Below are 20,325 nucleotides of genomic sequence, written 5' to 3'. Positions count from 1 at the left end.
CATCCCCTCTCCCAGCTAAGGAGCTCACACACTGAAGTGAAGACTTGAGGGCTCAGATCTCACTATCTCCTCTACCGTGCCTCAGTCTTACCCCCTGGAGAGTTACCACTTTATTGGCAAGATAATTAAAGGGAAGCCCACTTCATACATCAGCTGCTCCTTTGCAAAGCTTCATGCAAATCTTTCTGCTTTGTTCAGGAGGATTCTTCTTCTTGCCCGTTAGCCAAATGACTGATGTGGCTCCTCTCCTTTTATCTGAGGCATCAAGTCGTGATAGCAACAAGAAATTCTAATCCTGTGGCCCAGTGGTTGAAAGCAGTGATCCTGTGACGTGATCCTCTCTCCCCTACATGTGTATTCCTGCTTGGCTTCTTTCATCAGGCTGCCTAGCTGTCACATCCCCTTCTCCGTCGGTGATTTCCAGCTTCTGGTTTCCTGCTACCCCTTCTCTGACTTGTGATTAAAGTAGCTGTGGGAGTTCAGTGGCTCTGGGGACTGTCATCACAGGCTTTAATGAGTATGTGGTGATGTGGCACCTTACAATATGGGGACACAGCATAAGAAAGGGGAAGGGAACAAGTAGTAAACTAAACTCCAGCAAAGGTTGAGTCTGCCCACATGCAGCCGCAACATCTGTATGTGTTTGTCTGTAGTTACATACGGCTCCTCTGTCGTGCTCTCCTACGCTACTTTCCACCAGGTGGGAGAATCTGCAAGGATAAAAGCTAAGCTCAGTGGGGAGACCCCAGGATTTCTCTCTGTCAATTGCAAATCCTACCCAGCTCATCTGTCACCAGCTTTTTACTTGTAGCCTTGATCACAATTACTGATTTGTTCCTAAAACTGGGGGCAGATATGAGTAAGACAATAATAATGCCTTTACTCCTCTTCCCCCTGTAGGAAGGAAAAATAGTCATGAACTTGGAGATCCAACTGGGCAAGGCCAGGAGCAGAGTGGGGCTTCCTGTTGAAGAAAGACTCTCTTGCCCCATGGCTGCTTCTGCTCTCCCACTGTCAAAAAAATGTCCTGAGCCCAGGAACATCCCGGCAGCCAGATACCAGTTTCTGTTATTGCTTCTGCTGCACAGCCTCTGCCTGGGACCTGGTAGGAGCATGAAGCGAAACTTCCATTACAGTAGAAGTGTGGATCATGAAACTTGGGTCCTGAATGGGCTGGTGCCTGTCCTCATACAGAAAAAAGCTTTGTCTGAAGATATTTAAGAAATGGTTCACAGGACTACATGGAGGAACAGGGGAAGCTTTGCTTGTTCAGTTTTTCTGTCTGAAGACAAGAAGTTCCCCAAAGTTTCAAAGATTTTGGAGATGGGGTGTGATGTAACCAGAAGTTTGTACTTTCTAGCTAGCAGAGGTTTTCCTCATAAACAGGTCTAGATGGCATTGAAGTACATGGCAGTACCATACATCCACCATGCTGAGACTATGAGCAAAACCAGTTCCTGCAGGTTTACAAGCACAGCAGATCTCCACAGCCAAACCCAGACTCCAATGAAGTCCTCTGTCTTGGATTTCAGTAGAGCCAGGATTTTGCCCCCACATCTACTTTCATCAGAATAACTTTTTTTAATCCTCCACACTGCTCCTTAGCCAGCATGCATCCCAAACCATCTATCTGACCAGTGTCTTCTTCCCATATAAATCCCTGGCTGTCTTCTGCAAAGAATCGCTTAATATAAATTACTGCTTTTTCATTATGCAGTTATTTTAGATATCTGTAAAGCCTTCCATAATCCGTCTGGCTATGCTATACCATCCTAAACCAGGTCACTGTGTTTATTGCAATTCTTCTCCCATATTGTGCCCCAATGATTTTTTTACCCCTCCATTCCCCTTGCAGTGAGATTCCAGGTTCCTGAGAGGAATCCATCTAGAGACACTAAAACCAGCAGGATTCTGCCTACCAGAAAGCTCTGGCTCACATCTGCCTCTCAAGGGTGAGTGCCTCCCATCCGTTGATGCCCCAGCTGATGTCCCCACCACCGTGCATGCCCATGGAGGCAGCCCACAGAAGCATCCCACCCAACCCTTTGCATTCTTTCCAGAAAATCTGGCTGGATCACAGCACTGCAGTGGGCACAAGAAAAGCTGCCCTGAAGAGGTTGCCTTTAAAGCCGTGAACTGATGACGTTGTCAGCACATAGTGTTCATTCCAAGTCATGAAGTTTATTCTGGGACCACTTGAGAGCTTCAGAGGTCCGTCCCTTTGCCAGGAAAATATCTATGCTGTTGAGCTCTCCTTCAGATTCTCTCCACATGCCATAAAGGAAATGTTCAGAAACCTAATCTGAGGGGGATCGGGCTGCAAATTCTCCTTGTCTCTGTCGACTTCACGAGGCACGAAATCTGAGGGTGCTGTAGGAATCAGGCGGCCTTTCTAATGCACACCAGCTGTGTCATGTGCCTCCAGCAGGGAGGCAAGCTCTCATGTGTCCCTATTACTTCAGACTCTGCTCTTGCTGGTACCCTGCTTGCTAGAAGGACCCTATCGCCTGTAGATAGGACTGCTGCTAGGTAAGCAAATAGGAGTGACATGTTCTTCCCTTGGGGTAAGAGTGAGAGATGAAGGATGGTCTTGTGACTGAGGCACTGAGCTGTGACTCAGAAGAATAAGAATTTCTGTTCTCATCTCTGTTGTTCAATTCCTGCGTGACCTTGACAAGTCACAGTTACTGTTTCAGTTCCCATCTTTGATCTGTGGAAGACAATGCTTTCTTCTTCCTGTGTCTAACTTGTGTCAGTCCTCAACTTTTTGTGCCACAGACTGTCCTCAACAGTATGTTTGTGTGTCATCTAGCACAGCTGGCCCTTCACTCTGGGTGAACCTTTAGGTGCTATTATGATATCCGTAAGTAGGAACAGAGTAGAGCCTGGGGCCTATTGCGTGGGCAACGCACTGATCCTGACAGCTTCTTGCTGGTCCTGTTCTCTTGGGGCATTTTGACTCAGCAAAGGCTGTCGCAGTCTCTTGAGCATGAACCCCTTTGTCTGAGCTACAAATAACTGCCACAGCCTCAAATGGATAAACACCAGATGCTAAACATTCACTGTCAGATGCTGCATTGTAAGTGAAGGCAGATAGTTAACCTACTTTGGGTACCTCATTCAGGATGTCAAGATGTGCTCTCAGTTCTGCTGACACAGACTTGAGGAGATAAGCTAAATCAAGCTACATAACCCTCATGATCTGTCATGTGGGTCATGTGGGCTTATGTGCCATCATTTGGAAGGCCACAGAAGTGCCAAATGCCTGGCAATATTGGGAAAAGAGATGACTGCAGCAAAGCAATGGCTGTTTTGGAAATTATATGTAAAATGCCTATAATTTTATAGGGGGATGTCTGAAAAATGGAATTCACTTCCGCAGGACAGAGAGCACACAGAAATCAGGTGGGAGACGAAGGGAGAATATATGCCCATATGCAGAAGAGACATTTCCTCAGTAGAACATACCTGTTGGTAGGCTCTTTTCTTGGGCCAAATCAGCTATTGAGAACGACTTGATGTCACCAGAAATCAACAGGAGGGTAAAGCCCTGTGTAAATGGGCACCAGAAAAACTAATTTAAGGATGTGGTCCTGTAAGATCCTGCGTCAGAATCCAAACCTGGGTCAACTCTTCTACACTCTGAGCAGAACAAGAGCTGTGGGATGGGACAAGGTGAATTGTGAGGGAAAAATTGAAGGGAGGACAACAGAGAAGGATCTTGTGAAGAAAATGGATGGAAAAAAGGAATAGGGACAAGGAGGTTTGAGAGAACAGGGTGAAGGAATGAAATGAGGGAGTTAGTGAGGGGTTGGGAAGGAAAAAGAAAAGATGAAAGAAAATTGAGAGGAGGTGAAAAGACAGAAGATTTTTAGTGGGCATGTGGTGATGCATTTGTGGAGCCAGGTGTACCTTGGAGCACACCTTCAATGATGTATCTGTGGTTCTCCTGGTAGGTCTTGGAGAGGAATGTCTTGTACTTTCCTCTTACCTTTTGATCTGGAAGAGGAGAAGGACATTACTAAGGCTCAGATCTCTTTAGGATCCCTGAGTATCAGAGCAAGCTAAAACCAAACTGTTTTCCAAACACACTTAAAAAGAGTGACTTTTTTTCAATGCCTGGAATTCCTTAAACTCCTGTCTTTGGTTTGAATAATCCCTACAAAGCTGTGTGATTTCAGGTATATGTTGCTGACAGCAAAGGCAGATTTAGGGAATAAGACAGTTTCACAGAGATATCTTAGGCCCTGAAGGACAAGGTGTTCTTTCATCAGAAAATAGCTTTACAGGCTCTTCCTATTATTTTTATAGGCCAGTTTGAGACTCAGTGCTGGCTTAGGTCTAGTATGAAGCTATCTTTGCTGCAGCCTTTCTCCCAGAACAGCCAGTCACTAATTCTTCAAGAGCTCGCTATGGCAGTTACCACCAGCTTTCCTTATTTTATTGGGAGTTTCTCAGCAGTCAGAGGTTTTGTGTCAGAGTTATGGACTTAACTAAGGGTCCGCTTTCTTTTTATTTAGTTAGAGTATGTTTCCCTGATGGTTACTGAGAAAACCTTTAAAACATGAAATCTAGAGGTTTAAAAACTAGGAAAAAAAATTAAAAGAATTCCTGATTTTGAAAAAATAGTTTTTACATGAATGTCATCATTAGTAGTTGCCTCATTTGTGATTTTTTAACAGATTGAGTTTTTCAGAGATTCTGAAAAGGGAAAATGAGATGGTAGCCGGTGTGTTTGTGTAATAAATTTTCTGCAGGATTTTAAGATAGCTCAGGCAAGAAATGTGCGATACAAACTGTCAGGTTAATTTCTTTCAGTGTATTTTCTTCCCAAAAGTTGTTCCCTTTGAAACAGAGTGGCCAAAACAAGTGTGAAACTTCACAAAAGTAACTCGCTAATGGAAGTGAAGCTGAGGGCTTCTTAGCATTAGGCAATTTGCATAGATAAAAACTACATTATAAAGTTGTCAGAATGGATCACATCGGGATTGTACGTGTGTTCTGGCATTTCCATTGGCGCACCTCCCACATTTAAACAAGCCTTAAAACGTTGTGGTATGCTGTGACAGGGAGTCAGAAACTTTGCTGCCCAGCCTGGGTGTCACCTTTGCCTCCGATTCCTGCAGAGTCCCCTGGTAACGCACAACAACATTGCTCTACACATCCAGGCATTTCGCTTGACCTTCCAGACAAGCAACAATGCCCAACCCCAATTCCTTAATTTAATCTTTGACTGTGGTAGGAAAACCAATCAGACCCTAAAATTACTTCCTTGACTAAATTAGCAACTTCTATTTACTGTTGCTTTTACCACAACATAATTCATTAAGCCTTCTCTATCAAAGCACCCCACTGGCTAGTACAGGCTACACCACAGATAGATTACGGAAATACACTTGCAGAACAACAAACAATCTTGCACATAGCTTGAGTCCCAGCTCTATCCGCCATGCCTAATACATCCAGTCTGCAAATCTAGGAACTCTCATGGTCTCACCCCACAGACACCCCATGGTCTCACCCCACAGGCCCCCAGGAACAGCCAGCCTGTGGCTTCTCACCTGCCTGCAACCTGCCGGCAGCCCAGGGGCAGTTCTCCCGTTGATGCTGCAGTGCTCGGCTGTGAGACCCAGGGCAGGAGTGAAGTGCTGTTGGCCAGGGGGTTGCTCGGTGGGGGAGGCGTGGAGCTGGGGTGTTGTGGGGCCGAGGCAGTTGGCCAAGCAGAGTCTTTCTTGTTTCAGGAAATCAGGAAAGGCTGGCTGCCCTTGATGCAAGGGCAAGTTGACCGCTGTGTTACTATTTCCCCTGCATGTAGGTTCTCAGGGTCCTCTTCCATCTCAGGTGGTTCCTGATAAAAACATACCAGCCTCTGAACTCAAGGCTGTTGAAACCTGGTGCTTTCTCCTTCCCTGTAACATGAAGTGTATGGTAATATAAGCAATAGAAGGGGCTGCCCAAAACAGCAGGGATGTGAAAATAACCTGTCCTCTGTGCCTCTTTTCCCTGTGACCCTCTCCTGTTCCACAATATAGTCAAGATGTGTGGTCTGTCTTGTTTCACTGCTTGTGAACAAGTCACTGTAGATGGTCAGGCACCACATCAAATACTCCACATCTACCAAGAACCCATAGCCAGTGGCTCCTGTGCAGTCAGCAAAAATAGACATAGTTGCTCAGCTAGAAGACTAAGCGCACTAGCAAGGAAGAACTGAAAGATTATTGAAATTAAGAGCATTTATCTTCAAATGTCCATATATCAAAATCTTATATATGTATGCCATGTGCAAATGTGTGTCCTCCAGCATACAATCACATGTTCACTTGCGTGTAGACATACACATAAACATAGTTATTGTGAAGTGGCATGCTGTTGTGGGCAAAAACAGTCTTGGATTGGGGAATTTCACTTAATTTATTGCTAATTAACATTTTTAATTACTGACTCTGGAATTGATAAATAAAGATGACAAATAAACAAGGAACACATCCCAGCTTCCCTCTGGATACCCCTCCTCCTCCTTGCTGGTCTCCAGTTCCCTAGCCACACGCTACGCTTAGTCCCCTCAGTGAGATGAGGGGCGGTGCAGGAGGTTGGGGTTGGTGTCTTGTGGTTCCTTTGTTTTTGCTGCTTCTTGTTTCTTACTCAACTGCTCCAGCATGGGTTTCTCCATGGGCTGCAGTCCCTTCAGAGGCATGTCTCCTCTTGTGCCTCCTTTTGCTCTGGCATGTCTCTTGCTTTGCCCCTGCTCGGGTGTCTTGTGCTCCTGCATGGGTGTCTCCTAATACGCCTTCACTTGTGCCTTCTCCTCTCTCTCTGGTATCTCCTGCTCCAGGAGCAGCTACTGCCCTTTCTTAAATATGTTTTCGCAGAGGCTCCATATGCTCTTCTGACTGGCCATGATGTTGAGGCATGGTGGGTTGGTGTTCCCTGTTGCTCACTTGGCTGGACCTGGCTGGGACTGGCACTGGGCGGTGCCTGATCTTCTCCCACATAGGGCACTCTGCAGCCCCATCCCTCGACCCCCACCAACCCTGCCCAATACATATGCACTCAAACAAGTATTTATTCCACGCTAAAATATATGCAGGTCAACAAAGAAGTTTCATGGGAGTCTTTCTGCTTCAGCCCATGGCGTAATGTACTCTTCCAAAGAAAATTAATTCCCCCAGCTTCCTATTGCCCCATGAGCTGCCTTTATAATTCAGCGTATTGAGTTTAATGTATGCCTTGGAGCTGGCTGAAGGAGGTGTATGAAGGACCTGGCTGACTGGTGACCTCTTAGAGTCGTCCCTTGTGACAAAGCGCATGGACACTCCACTTTGCCAGCCTGAAGTTTGGGGGGGGTCGCCCGCTGGACACTATTCCCCAGGCTAGCTGGCATCACATGCAGCACCCTCCATCACAACAGCACCCACGCAAGCTGTAGTCAGGACCAAACGATCATACTGGTGGCTTCTTTCCACACCTTGCAGGCTGCAGTGCAGTAATAACAGCATCTCTTTAATTTCACATTGTCTCCAGCCTTAGTAAAAGGATCACCAGCAGAGAACAAAATGGTAAAAAAAGGCTCTACCAGTGAGACAAAGCTGATTTACGGCCTAAAGGGGATATGAGGACAGATCTAAATGGTCATCTTGGTATGTGCTTGACTCAAGCCCTACAGCCATCCACACTACTTCCTTGCTGGTCCTTATCTGGGCCCATTCTGGTGTTTTCCTGGCTCCCCTTGATGCACTTGGGGGCTGCCACCACAGAGCAGGAGTGGCCTGAAAGAAGAGGGAGGAGAGCAGCCATCCAAGCCTGGAGAGAGAGAGACAGCAACAGCACCTGGTGGGAATACAGAAGCCTCAGTAAAGAGAGAGAAGGCATAAAGAAGTTGGCGGTCCTACAGTGCAGGGCTGAAGCTCTTGGAACCCAGGATTTATGATGTCCCACCTGTTATGAGAAAGGTGGACTCTTTTCCTCATTTCGTTGTTCCTACATAGACTGTACATTATGACAGGACTGTCTTGGCAGTGGATTTGCATGAATAATGTGGCTGTACTTTACCCAAGTAAATCATATTTTGTTCTCAAGCATTCCCAAGTGTTGTTTGTGCAGTCCTGGAGTCTTAAAATGCCACCTGCCTGGCAAAAGTTTGACTTCGTTAATCAAAAGGAAGTGATTCACCCTGTAGGACAGGAAGCCCTCTTCAGGACTGCAAGAATGTGGAGATTCCAGGGCTGCACAAAACAAACCTCACCCACTGCAGAGCTGTAGCTACTTCTGGGTTGAACAGCAGCTGTTGGGTACTGTGTGACACCATGACGTACCAAATCAGTTCAGGAAATGGAAAACTGTCAAGCAGATGCTGCTAGGACATTCATGGTGGGATAAGTACTAGGAATTTTGATTGAGGTACACTGTTTCCAACAGTGACCTCTAGAAAAGGCATCTTTAAAGAGTCAGTCTGTTATTGCTTTTACAGTGCATCAGAGAGCATCTTCAGATGTGTAAGACTGCATGATACCATGTGAGGGTATTGGATCAACCCCTGAGCAGGGTTTTCTTTAAGGTCTCCCATCCAAGTATTGACAGGGGTAACTCAGTAAGAATGAACAAGCAAGACCTCAGAATATTATTTCAAGTCAGTGAGAGAATAACTAAACAAACATGCTGAGCTCTTTACTTCCAAAACCTTAGTCAGAGAAATCAGTCATCAGGCAGCAAACACCTCATAAGCTGAGGATCTCTAGAAAGGGAATCATGGTATAAAAGTGGTTTGTAGCTAATTAAACTGGAAAAATTTTTTTTTTTTTTTTTTTTAATTTAAGGTTCACTCATTACTAACAGGAAAAAACAGAGAGGATGCTGTGGTAAATTGAAGCTGCTGGTGTGACTAAGGTAATTAAAGCGGCCCATATGGATTTCAGACCACCCACCTACCCACCCCAGCCCTTAGTCAAGTCAAAACAAAGCATTACATTTCTGAAGAGTTGCAGCTATGGAAAAATATAGGCCTCTAAAAAGCTTGTTATTAGACACTACCAAGATAGTTTTTTGATGAGCATTTCTGTTAATTTGGCAACATAAATAAAACACCAGAGTTGTTTATTATGGTACGTAATGCGAGGTGGAGGCTCTTTGGCAGGTATTCCCCTTCAAGGCTTGTCTCTCAGGCGTAGGAGATGCAGGTGGCAGGGCATGGTGGCATCTTCTCAGGGTTGCCAGTTTTCACACATTCATCTCAGTGAGCCAGATTCTCCTCTCTACAATGTGGTAAACCAGGAATAATTCCACAGAAATCACCGGTATAGAGCCAGCGTGAGGTCGTCACTGGAATGTGAGGTCACAAGCAGCTTCTCCCTATAGAGTAGCAAGGGGCACCCTGCTCCCAGTTTCTACAGGTGAGCAAAAAAATCTGTGGCTTAGGACCACCACTCCTGCACATTACAGATGGTCTACTGTGAAATTTTCCGACCCTAATTGCCATGCAAAATTAGGCTCCTAAGCAATTTTTGCCATGCCTACAGTCAGGAATTCTGCAGCTGTTAGATTTCTTGGTTTGCGAGCAGTGCCTCTGTCATATCACCAAAGATGGTACTTGGTTCCCCAAATGTGGCTGTTGGCTGAAGTCAAAGTGCCCAGTGGAGCCAGTGCTGTCCTCAGAGCCTAAAACAGTGCCCTGCGGGATATCTTTGCAGAGCATTTCTGGAGGCTGTTGCGACACTCAATAAACTGTGGGACTGTTGTATCAAATTCCCATGGCTCTATCTTCCACTATGTGTTTTCCACCTCTTCTAATATTTTAGCCTCTTTGTAAATCTCCACAGTTTCTTGTGTCCTTCCTCAGGATAATAATGTTCTTGGTTCTGGTGTATAAATGGATCATGCAGTCTGAGGAGACCAGACATGGGTTTCAGGAAAACACCATGCCCAGTGGTTGCCTCTCAAGAGGAGGAGGATGAGGAGAAGGCCTTTGAGGGGTCGCTTCCTTATAGCAGGCAGCACCTGTGTTTTTCTGCCTCTGAAGGTCTTGAGGTCCCAGTGCACCTCCGTCCTCACACTTCTTCTGGGGCAGGTCATCCTTTTACCTTCTGCCCTTATGAGATTCCCCTTTCCTTAGCCAGAAACTTTTGAATAGGCTGAGCTCTGAGTCACAGTCTATATGACGCTGGGTTTTTTTTTCAGGTCCGGGTCTGGCAAAACTAGGTGGGGAGGTTGTGCATTTCAAGGACACACTGATAGGAGGGACTAGTTTAAAAAAAAAAAAGAAAAAGAGACAACAGAAACATTGTTAGATTTAGTTAGATTTATACCAGTAGTCAAGAGGTTAAGTTATTTTTTTGGTTCCTAAATCTTTTCTGAAACCTTCTGGGAAGATGCACAGAGGTGTTTTCCTGTCTTTGGAATTGCTTAGCTTCAAGTTATCCTTGTGGTCCTAGCTGCCAGCTTGTAGCAATAAAGCAGGAAAGATTGATAAGGTGAGTCCCAGCAGAAAAGTGAAGGAATGTGGCAGTAACTGTTGCTCTGGCTGCTGTGGAGAGAGGTGGCTGTGGCTCACGCATCTCCCCCATGGCTAACGAAGAGCTGGCAGGAGCAGATGCTTCCGAGCTCATCCCAATCCATTTACTGCCCAGCTGCTTTCAGAATTTGTCCCAGCTGAGCTCCTCCTCGAGGGCGTGGAAAGGACTCCTCGACAGACGGAGGCAGCAGAAGTGCCATTGCGAGGGCCAGGGTTAAAAGATCAGAGAACATGGGAGCAGTTTTGAGCCATTGGGACTGGATTCACTGACTGTCTGTTCCAAAGAATTGATAGCACTGCAAATTAGTGTAATTCTCTCTCTGCTGAGAGGAGATTAGCATCCTCCACAGGCAGTCAGGTCTTTGAAACCCGATGCAATGCGTTCCAGCTTCTCACGACAGAGAAGACACAAGTCTGTAAGAGGGTCATGGCAGGGTACAGTTTTGGATCTTTTTTGCTAAGAAATGTTATTACAAGTGGAGATTTTTATTTCTGTCATTTAACTTGCACGAGACACTCAGAGATGGATATTAAGACACAGATAATGACTCAGGAACGTCAGGCAGGCAGAGCAGAGCAAGTTTTTCAGTGCAAGAGCAGAGGGAGAGAGAGAACAGCTGCAGCAAGTACATTTCAAGGTCATCTTTGTGGAAGAGAAACAAACGGCTGTAGACTTTGAAGGCTGGTGGCTCCTGGGTGTAACTTCTGCCTGCTTTTATGAAGTGGGACTGCAGGGAAAAATCCTGCATATTGTGACATTATTTCAGGATGGCGAGTTTTGGGAAGCTCTCCAATACCGTGACAAGCCAAATCTCAAGAACTGTGATAGATGAATCTCCAAGTGTTGGAAATTATAAGGTTTGTCTACACAGAGAAATTGCAGTGGCTTTAAATATCCTGATGGACTTAAAGCTTTGTGATCTCTCCTTTACTGTGAATGAACAATATATTTGTATAAAGGTGTATGATGCCAATACAACCATTTCTGTATGTGAAAAAAAAAAGAAAACACACTCCTGAATGAAATAGTTATGCCTGTAAAAAAAAAAAGGCTTGGAACTACTTAAGCAGAATATGTGGATCATACCAGACAGCTCCAAAAGGCTGTATTATAGTCATTAGGAGATGAAGTTTATATCCTTGACTAAGACTAGATTTGAGACTGGAGCAAACTGATTCTGTCCCTTCTCCTGGCTCCTGCTACAGCTGCTAGCTCTAAGGGGCTGGAGGAAACTGGCCTGAAAGAGGGATCATTTCCTCATTTTTCCAGCCCCTCAGCAGTCATGGCTGTGGAATTTGTTATTGGCAACTAGATATATAGTAGCTTTGATAATTCACATGGGAGTGAACTTCAGGTTGAAAGCTACCCAGATAAACTTAGCATTTTTGCTCAAGTTCCCTGGCTTCTCATGAAAACATGAACGGATTCTGGATTTTATCAGATCTTCTGAACTGAAACAACTTATTTGGGGGTAGGTGGGGTGACTTTCTAGAGGTATATATCTTTCTGCACATATATATCTGTTAGCTACTTACATGGGGACTTGGACTTGGTCTCCACTTCAGTATGGAGTATCAACAGATTCCTAGTTTAGCCTGAATTGACTTCATTTGCCTCATTCCAAATATAATTCAGAAAACATTATTCTAGGCAGCAGTGACAGCAAGGGACTTCCTCATGCCATCATCTAGGGGTGCTGGGGAGGATATCTCCTACAAATAGATGTCACAGAGTTAGCTTCTTACTCAAGCTTATTCTGATGTTTGATGAATTTAGGAGAGTAGAACAGCAGAATTACACAGATCTAAATCTTAATTAATTTCTTGGGCTACTCTGTGTCACAGTGGATGCTTAACGACTGGGATTATGGATGAAAAGGGAAGGAAGATACGATAATTTAAGCATTAGTCCAGGATTCAAAGACCTGCATTCAGTTCTTAGCTGTCATGCGATCTCAGTCTCTTCATTACCCATCTGTAAAACACTTTTAACAGCTGTAGCCTTTCTCTTTGGGAAGTCTTAGGAAAGTGGATGCATCAGCATCAAGAAAATGTCTAGGTACCATAGAGTTGTGTAAGCCAGTAATGTAAACAATGTCTTGAACTGTGTATCGAACAAACCATTTTATCCATATGTGATATTAAAAACTCTGAGTTTTAGAAATGATGAAGTAGTGTGATTTTCCCCTTCCATTGATTCCCAGCATTTTAGTAATTTATGTAGCCTTCTGTAGTCCTTTCAGGTTCCTTCCCAAGCCAGAAGATGATTCAGGTGTGCCTTCTGTGCCTCGCACATGGGATACACGGCATCAGGACATGGTGAAGAGGTGGTGAGAAAGTGTTGCACAGACCCATGAGGGGACAGGAAATTCCTCCTCATGTCTCTGCCAGCCTGGTCTGCTGTAGAAAACCCAAAGCATTGGAGTTATGGATATGTTTCTCACTTTGAGCTTTTAGGAACTTGATGAAATTGCAGATACCCTCATCTCCTCTTCCCTGAAGCCTCTCTCTAACCTTAGCTGAGATAGTAAAGAATGGTTTCTTTGTTGGGAAGATAAAAAGGGAAGGCAAAAAGTGGGAAAATAAACTTTTCTTTAAAATGTAGTTGGAGCCAGTGATGCAGTAAATTCAGCTACTTGGTTGCTGCTTTGCAATTGTTTGTTTCTGCCATCACCCACTACTGTAGTTGAAAGGCTAACTACTGAAGTCATTGAATGCCTTCTGATTTATTCTTTCCTCTGTTTTATATCCAGTACATATTTTCATAGGTTGGGCTGTCATTACAGTGAAGGTAAAATTTCTTTCCTTTCTCTAGAGACTAAATGTATAAGAAAATAAAACCACAAAATATTTATAGTATCACTTGCAGTGTATCTGAGTATACCTAGAGCCTAAAAATACCTATTTTAATTAGCGACCTCTTGGGGGTGAGCTGAGAGCTCCATTTTTAGTTACAAGATATTAGAGGAGGTGGAACTCCAGCACAGCTTCAGGGCAATAATGTAGCATGGATTTCGGTAGCATAGTTCCTATCCCAGCAGAGGAGTGGGGAAAGTTTGTGACTATGCTGTTCAGCATCGCAGCATGCTTGCACTGTAACTACAATGTGACTGAGACATCTTTAAAGTCACAATATTATATATTAAAAATCCTGGTGATGGCTAAGGGATTAAAACATGGAGGAGTAAGAACTGCTAAAGCCTACTGTTATGGGAAAGCAATTATGTACTAAATACCTAAATGCAGATACATTTGATAGAAGGTATTGGTTGATGGGATACTACCTGCACGGAACTGGGCTTGTAAAGAATAATTATAAGTTAATCAGTGGTATGTCAATTTTTTTAAACAGTTACATTAGAGAATTTTCCTTTGAGCTCTGCTTTTGTGTTCCATTGGCATAAATGTGAGTGTGCTCCCAAAGCAAAAGGCAAAATAACAGTACTGTGTTAAATTATTTGCCAGATTTATAGTCTGTCACATCCTGCTGTCTGGCTAGCCCTGTTGGACAGGGTTAATATTGTTGTGGAAAACTGAATTTAAGATTGTCTGATTTACTAAATCTCAATTTTAATCTTAACAAATATTATATTAGGTAAGTGGGAGGAGGGGAGGGGGAGCATTTATCTTGCACAATGCTATAAAACAGTAATTGTAATTGAAAAGCAGCTGTGTCTTGTTATATTTACTTTTATTGTTCTGAATTAGTAATGACAGGAGGCTGTTTCCTTGCTTGTCTCTAGACACAAGTAAATGTTATTGCAGGGTATCTAGAGAAGGAGCTCATTTGCTACCAGGAGTACCAGTCTGTGTGCATGCTCTGACCCTACAGTAAATTTCAGCCAGCTTGCTCCCTTTTCACTAAGCGTAAGCTACTTCAAGCTTTTATTTACTGCTGCATAAGAGCATGTAAGTGAGAAAGCAGATAATATTAACTTATTCCTGTGCTTGTGCAGTAATAGCACTGCACTGACTTGAGAAGAGCAATGCTTGGTCCTGAGAGCAAAGGAGATCTGACTGGGATCTACAGGCTGGAGTTTTCAACAGGGCATAGAGGAGTGGGGACAGAACACGCTAGCTCATGAAGCTCCCTTAGACCCTTGTGAAAGTACCATGTGCTGTGCTTATGTTTGCGTTCCTAGTTATTAGCTCTGGGTGGTTTAAGAACAGTCAAGTTATTGCTCCATACTGTTCATGTGCTATCAGTGTGGGACATCTGGGCCATTTAGGGACACACATAGCTCTCAGCAGTAGGTTAGGTTAGATGGAGGACTTGAGCTACCTCTGCTGAAGCCAATGTGAGTCTTTCCCATGACTCTGATTTGAAGCTAGATAGAGCCATATTTTTGCATGAAATTTATGCATACTTCTTAGCAAGTGTCCCTGCAGGACAGAGTTGAAACGCAACATTGGAAGAAGGCTTAAGAGAAACTTGTACAGCTGTGGCCAGTGTTACACTTAAGACTTCTCTCTCAGACGTACAAGCTGTTCCAACTCTGTTTACGGTGGGACCTCTCTTTTTTCCTAAGGGAGGTGGCATTTTTGGTGGTTTGTCCTTTCAGATGCTCTTCCTCCTCCAGCTGTTGTCAAATACACTGAATTGTTGCACAACTGCTGTGTTTCTTATGCTGCTATATGACTGCATTTATAGGAACAAAAAGCCCAATAGGTCTGAAATGATCTTTCTCAATGGCAGGAGCAGTGGCAGCAGCAGCAGGTATACACTAAGAATACCTCTGGAAGAGAGAGGAAGAGCAAGTATGCATGTACATACCACTTCTCACACTGACTCTCTTCCCAAGGGAATTGAAGAAATAAGGCAATTAAGCTTAAAAAAGGCAGTGTTAGTTGAAGATCCTTCTGTCTGATTCTGCAAAGGTTTAACCAGACCCCTGAGTTTGGCAAGAGATTCATTTTAAGAAACAACTGCCTAAAGAATTCCCCTTATTTGTCTGCTGTCAGTCAGAGTCCCAGTTTGGTGTGCCAGTGGTAAACATTCACCACCACGCTGTGAGTGTCTGTCTTTGTGTCCCCAGCTCTTTTCAGCCGGCGGAACTAACACCGAGGATTCAGCACGTCTTTATTACTGGGAAGTTACACTACCTGTGTGCAGATGTTGCTGCTGTTAACTTGAAAATCTGGCTGTGTAGTACCGAGGGCAAGAAACATTTATAAAACTGGGATTCTCTTCCCAGGTCTGCTGCTGAAGCCTGATCATTTGACTGTAGTTGGCAGAGGCATCACAAAAGAGACACCAGCAAGACTGGTACAAATAGTACTCTCAAAAGAAGTAGCTACTCAGGTTCCAGAACGAGCTGCTCAGGTGCGGGTTAGAAAGTGCCCTTGAAGGTAAAATCTTCTAACTAGTCACAGAATAGGTGCAGCAGTGGTAACAACTTCTACATATGTGTTCAAGCTCTGACCATAATTAGACTCTGTGTTATGGTATCTGTGCTGGAATTCATACCTACAGGTTGTAGCAATGTGGCTTTATATGGATAACTCTCCACCAGGAACCAGATGAGGATGTTAATTTGCTCTGCACAGACTTCTAATTGCCTGTTGAAATTAAAATAAGTTTTGGCCAGAGTACCTTGGGCTGATTTTTAGTTAGGTGAAAGCTTGGTAGTCCCATTTGTATATATTAGAAGAACTGGGAAGAGGGATGGGTATGAGATGGTAATGGTTGCAGATAATTAGTTTGTTTAGGCTAGATAGATCTTCAAAGAATGAGAAGCTTCACAGGGATATAGCCAAAGGTATGTGGATGGGCAGCAGGCTGGCTGATCTCTGCAAGTATGCATGTGTATTAGTAACTACTGGGGAGCTAAAGGCAGGTAGGGACTATTAATATATCTCATGTGAGTTAATGCAACCACAGAGCCAAGGCACTTACTACCACTGACTGTCTAATGGTGCTTCATTAGCACCATGCTTTTGAAATAAGTTCTATCTGTTATGGATTACAGGACAAATTTATACCATTTCTTGTATTTTGCCCAGAGCTTGACTTCTCATAGATAAAGAACCATGGGCTGGGTGATCTTGCGTGAACTGATCTGCTACGAAAGACTTTAAAAGATAAAGGGCTCTGTAGTCCATTACCATTCTTCTGAATCTTTCACATTATTAAATTAATCTCATTATAATGCCTCTTTTCAACAGGAAGCTATCAAATGGATCCCAAGAATGTGGCCATTCTGACCCTGCTCATTCAGATTCACTTATCTCGTGATACAAAGCATAGCCAGAATACACCAGCTGTACAGAAGATAAATAGTTCAGATGTCTATTTGGAACCACTGTAAGTAGATCTTTTCTCTCCAGTAATGTAATTTTATCTTGCTGTATCTAATTGCAGGTAGTTGCTGAATCTAATGATGAGGTTGCTCTGCTTTCGGTCTTAACAATGTCTCTAAAGCCTGAAGCAATGAGAAAAATCAAGATTATTTAAAATTGTCCTGAGTGATTCCACTGTTGCACAGAAGGATATTTTTCTTGTGCTTCTGTGGATTTCAGTACTTCAAAACTGTATTGTCTTCTTTTATGGAAAAGAAGTTCTAAAGCCTCGTGTAAGATGAGAAGGTTCTTGAATTGGTTCAGTAGTCAACTGCCGACATGTGAGACAGAGACTGAACTAACCAAGTGTTCTCTTAAACACATCACCCCCAGAAGCCATTTCTGATACTTCTAAAATGTAGAATTACGATGTGATGCTTCTGTTTTGGTGATACTTTACTGGTTTACCTGTGGTTTGCATGAGAATTTCTATCATCTGCGGCAGCAGAAGGGCTAACCAGTTGCTCTGCACGGTTAAAACAGATTGGTGGCCTCATATTCATGGCCACTGTGCCACTTGGAATACAACTTGGGAGTCTCCTTGCCAGCCATAGACCTCCCATGCTTGAGCAAGGGCTGGCTCAACATTTAGCTGAAGGTGTCTGTTCCATTTGTATCTATCTCCACCTTTTAAATTATTCAGCAAGTTTGATCCCTGCACTAGAGGGCAGTCAGAGTCAGCTGCACCAGCTCGGAGGTATGTCACACCAGCCTCAGGAAAAGTGGGAAAATCTGTGAGCAGAAGGGGCTGCCAAGTCTCAGGGCTTGCCTTTTAGTCCTTCAGCCCCTTGGTATTAGCCCTTTGCCAGGGCCAGGAGTGAGCAGCACAGGCACTGCTGTGAATGAGAAACTGAAGTGCAGTGGCTGCTGGATCCTTCTCCAGAAGTTGATCCCTCTTCCTTGGCTATTCTTAATCCCAACCTTGCACGTATTGGGTATTTTCTGGATCTCATAAATTTTTAATGTAGATAAATCAAAAGGAAAATAACTGGATAAGAATGAAATGCTGAAAAAATTGCTGAATTATATGATTCCAGTGAGACAAGACTTGGACAGCTGGCATTGATTTCAATAGACCTTTAAGTGCCTGGGTTTGTCTGGAAAATCAAGTGTGATATGTTTATGTAGTCTCTTATACCACTGTAGAAGCCATCAAAGCGTTTCTGTCTCCTGCAAAGCTTTGTGCTATTCACAAATCCAATTGACTTGCTCCACATCACCTTCATGAAGGGCTACATTTACTTATTTGGAAGGTCCTGCAACATTTCAAAGCCTGTTTGCATTCTCAGACAAACATTGGGACTATCCATTCCCTTGCCTGCTTTCTCCCCAGCGTGGCTGAACATGCCTGGCTTCTGGCTGCAGTTTAGTACAGACTGTTTGGCTGTGCCCTGTGGTGTGTGGCATGCCAAGGGCAAGGGATTTGGTAGATCCTTTTAGAAAGAGTGTGGGCTCCCATGAGACAGAGTTCACACAGGATTTGGAAAGGAAAGCCATCATGTAATTGGGGAAGTGTATGTGAAGTACAAAGCAGAAGAGAAAATGGAGTTTGATGGCAATAGGTCTGGGACAATGGGTAGTGGATTTATTTAGGAGAACGGAATTTTTCTGCCTCATAGCCAGCACTGCACCGTCCATGGCATTCTGAATTTGCCTCTTGAGAAGTAGCCTCAGACAAGATACTGGACTTGGTGGTTGCTAATGCGACCTGGCCTAGCAGATCCTGAGGTGTGTGGAAGGGAGAACCCTGGCAACCATCTGCTTGGAAATTCCTGCCCTCATGTGCAGCCAGATTTACAGCACCACAAGCATGAGGAAAGCATATCGAAACAGGAACCTCACATAAATACCATGCTGTTGAGCAAATGGCAGCTTTTCATAAGGAGCAATTGACTTTGCAGACCGGCTCCAAATAGATTTTGGGTAAGAGCTGTTCTTTTTCCGTCAAAAAGCTGACAGAGAAACAGACAGCTTTGTTATCGGCTCGGGTTGAGGGCCTGTGCCACCAAGCCATCTTGGTGAATCCTCCTCCTCCCTTTGCACCTCACATGCACTGCTCAGGGCTGTCCGTAGCCCACTAGCTGCCAAGCCTGGTTTTCCACCATCTGCACTAGACAACCTTTTCTTTTGGCTTGCTGCTGCTGTTCACGGCTCTGTCAGTTTGAATGGCAAACATGGACACAAGCATTATCAAAAGCGAAGCCCCATGTGGAGGTGACAGTGTGCATCTGGAACTGGTCCAAATTGAGTAAGTCTTCCTTCTTCCTTCATGTGCTTAAGCAGGAACCAGGAAATATCTTTAAGGGATTATTTTTCTTCCTAATTCCTGCTTATTCTTTTCATAAAGGGCTGGCAATTTGTGAACATCCCCAAAGCATAAGGTGTCCTCTGAGCTTTTGCTTTCTCAGGTTTCATGTCTGTTTACACTACAATAAGGCTAAATAAATGAAGGGCAATAGCAGCATCTCTTTGCTTTGTTTTCTGGCTGGCATTTCCAGTCTGGTCTGGAACAGCTGAACCCAGGAAGGGATTCCCACTGTTGTCAAAGGGCTCTACCTGAATATGTCCAGGGTCATTTTTTTTATTTTGCATGCCCTAAACTGCAACCAGTTTCACTGGGTGTTGACACTTTTTGCCAACGGCAGCATCAGATCCCCCAGCAAGGATCTCCTGTGTTGAGGGCAGAGGAGATTTATGTCTTATTTCCCTGTGCTGTGTGTAATCCTTGTGCTGCAGAATAAGGGCATAGGGAGTACAAGGTCCTGCCATTCTGATTTCATAGTATTTCGCAACACCTTTGTACTCTCTTCATTTCTGTAGGGAACCGCATGTAATGCAGGGCAGTGAGGAGGAGGATTGCTAGGGCCTTGGGAAGTGCTTGTCCTGATCACTGAGACTTACTAGCTCTTAGACATGAACAAATTAATCCAAAGAAAATAAACCAAATCCTTCTTTAAAATGTCGAGCTCTTTTCCTTTTCCTCCTTTCCCTTTCCCTTTCCCTTTCCCTTTCTTCCTTTCTTCCTTTTTTCCACTTTTCTCCTTCTCTTTCTTCTCCTTCTCCTTCTCCTTCTCCTTTTTTAATCTCCTCTCCTATGAGCACCAAAATTTCTTTTAACCTTCTCTTCCAAATTTTCAGACAGCTCTGGCCTCAAACAGGAGCTGATGTACCAAAACCCCATGAGAGAGGTCTATTCTTACTGTATTTCTGGCCTATTTTTGCTACGAAGAGAGATGGATGCCCTCTGAAGCTCAGAATGGTATCTAGAGTGTCCCTGACCACTGTGGCACTTGTCCATCACTTGTCCAGAACACATACTCTGTTGTTTGTAAAGTACTTGTCTGCTTACAAGGGGAAAAAAAAGTCACTACAGAGGTGAACTGCTGTCAGTTTGGAGAGTGGAAGGCTGGGAAATGTCACTCTGTCTTTCTCTTTTGTGGGGAAAAAAGTGGGAGAGCATATCATAAAATGAGCACTGGAAA

Source organism: Calonectris borealis, chromosome 1, assembly GCF_964195595.1.
Source record: "Calonectris borealis chromosome 1, bCalBor7.hap1.2, whole genome shotgun sequence".
Classification (NCBI taxonomy): domain Eukaryota; kingdom Metazoa; phylum Chordata; class Aves; order Procellariiformes; family Procellariidae; genus Calonectris; species Calonectris borealis.
This window is presented reverse-complemented; position numbering follows the sequence as displayed.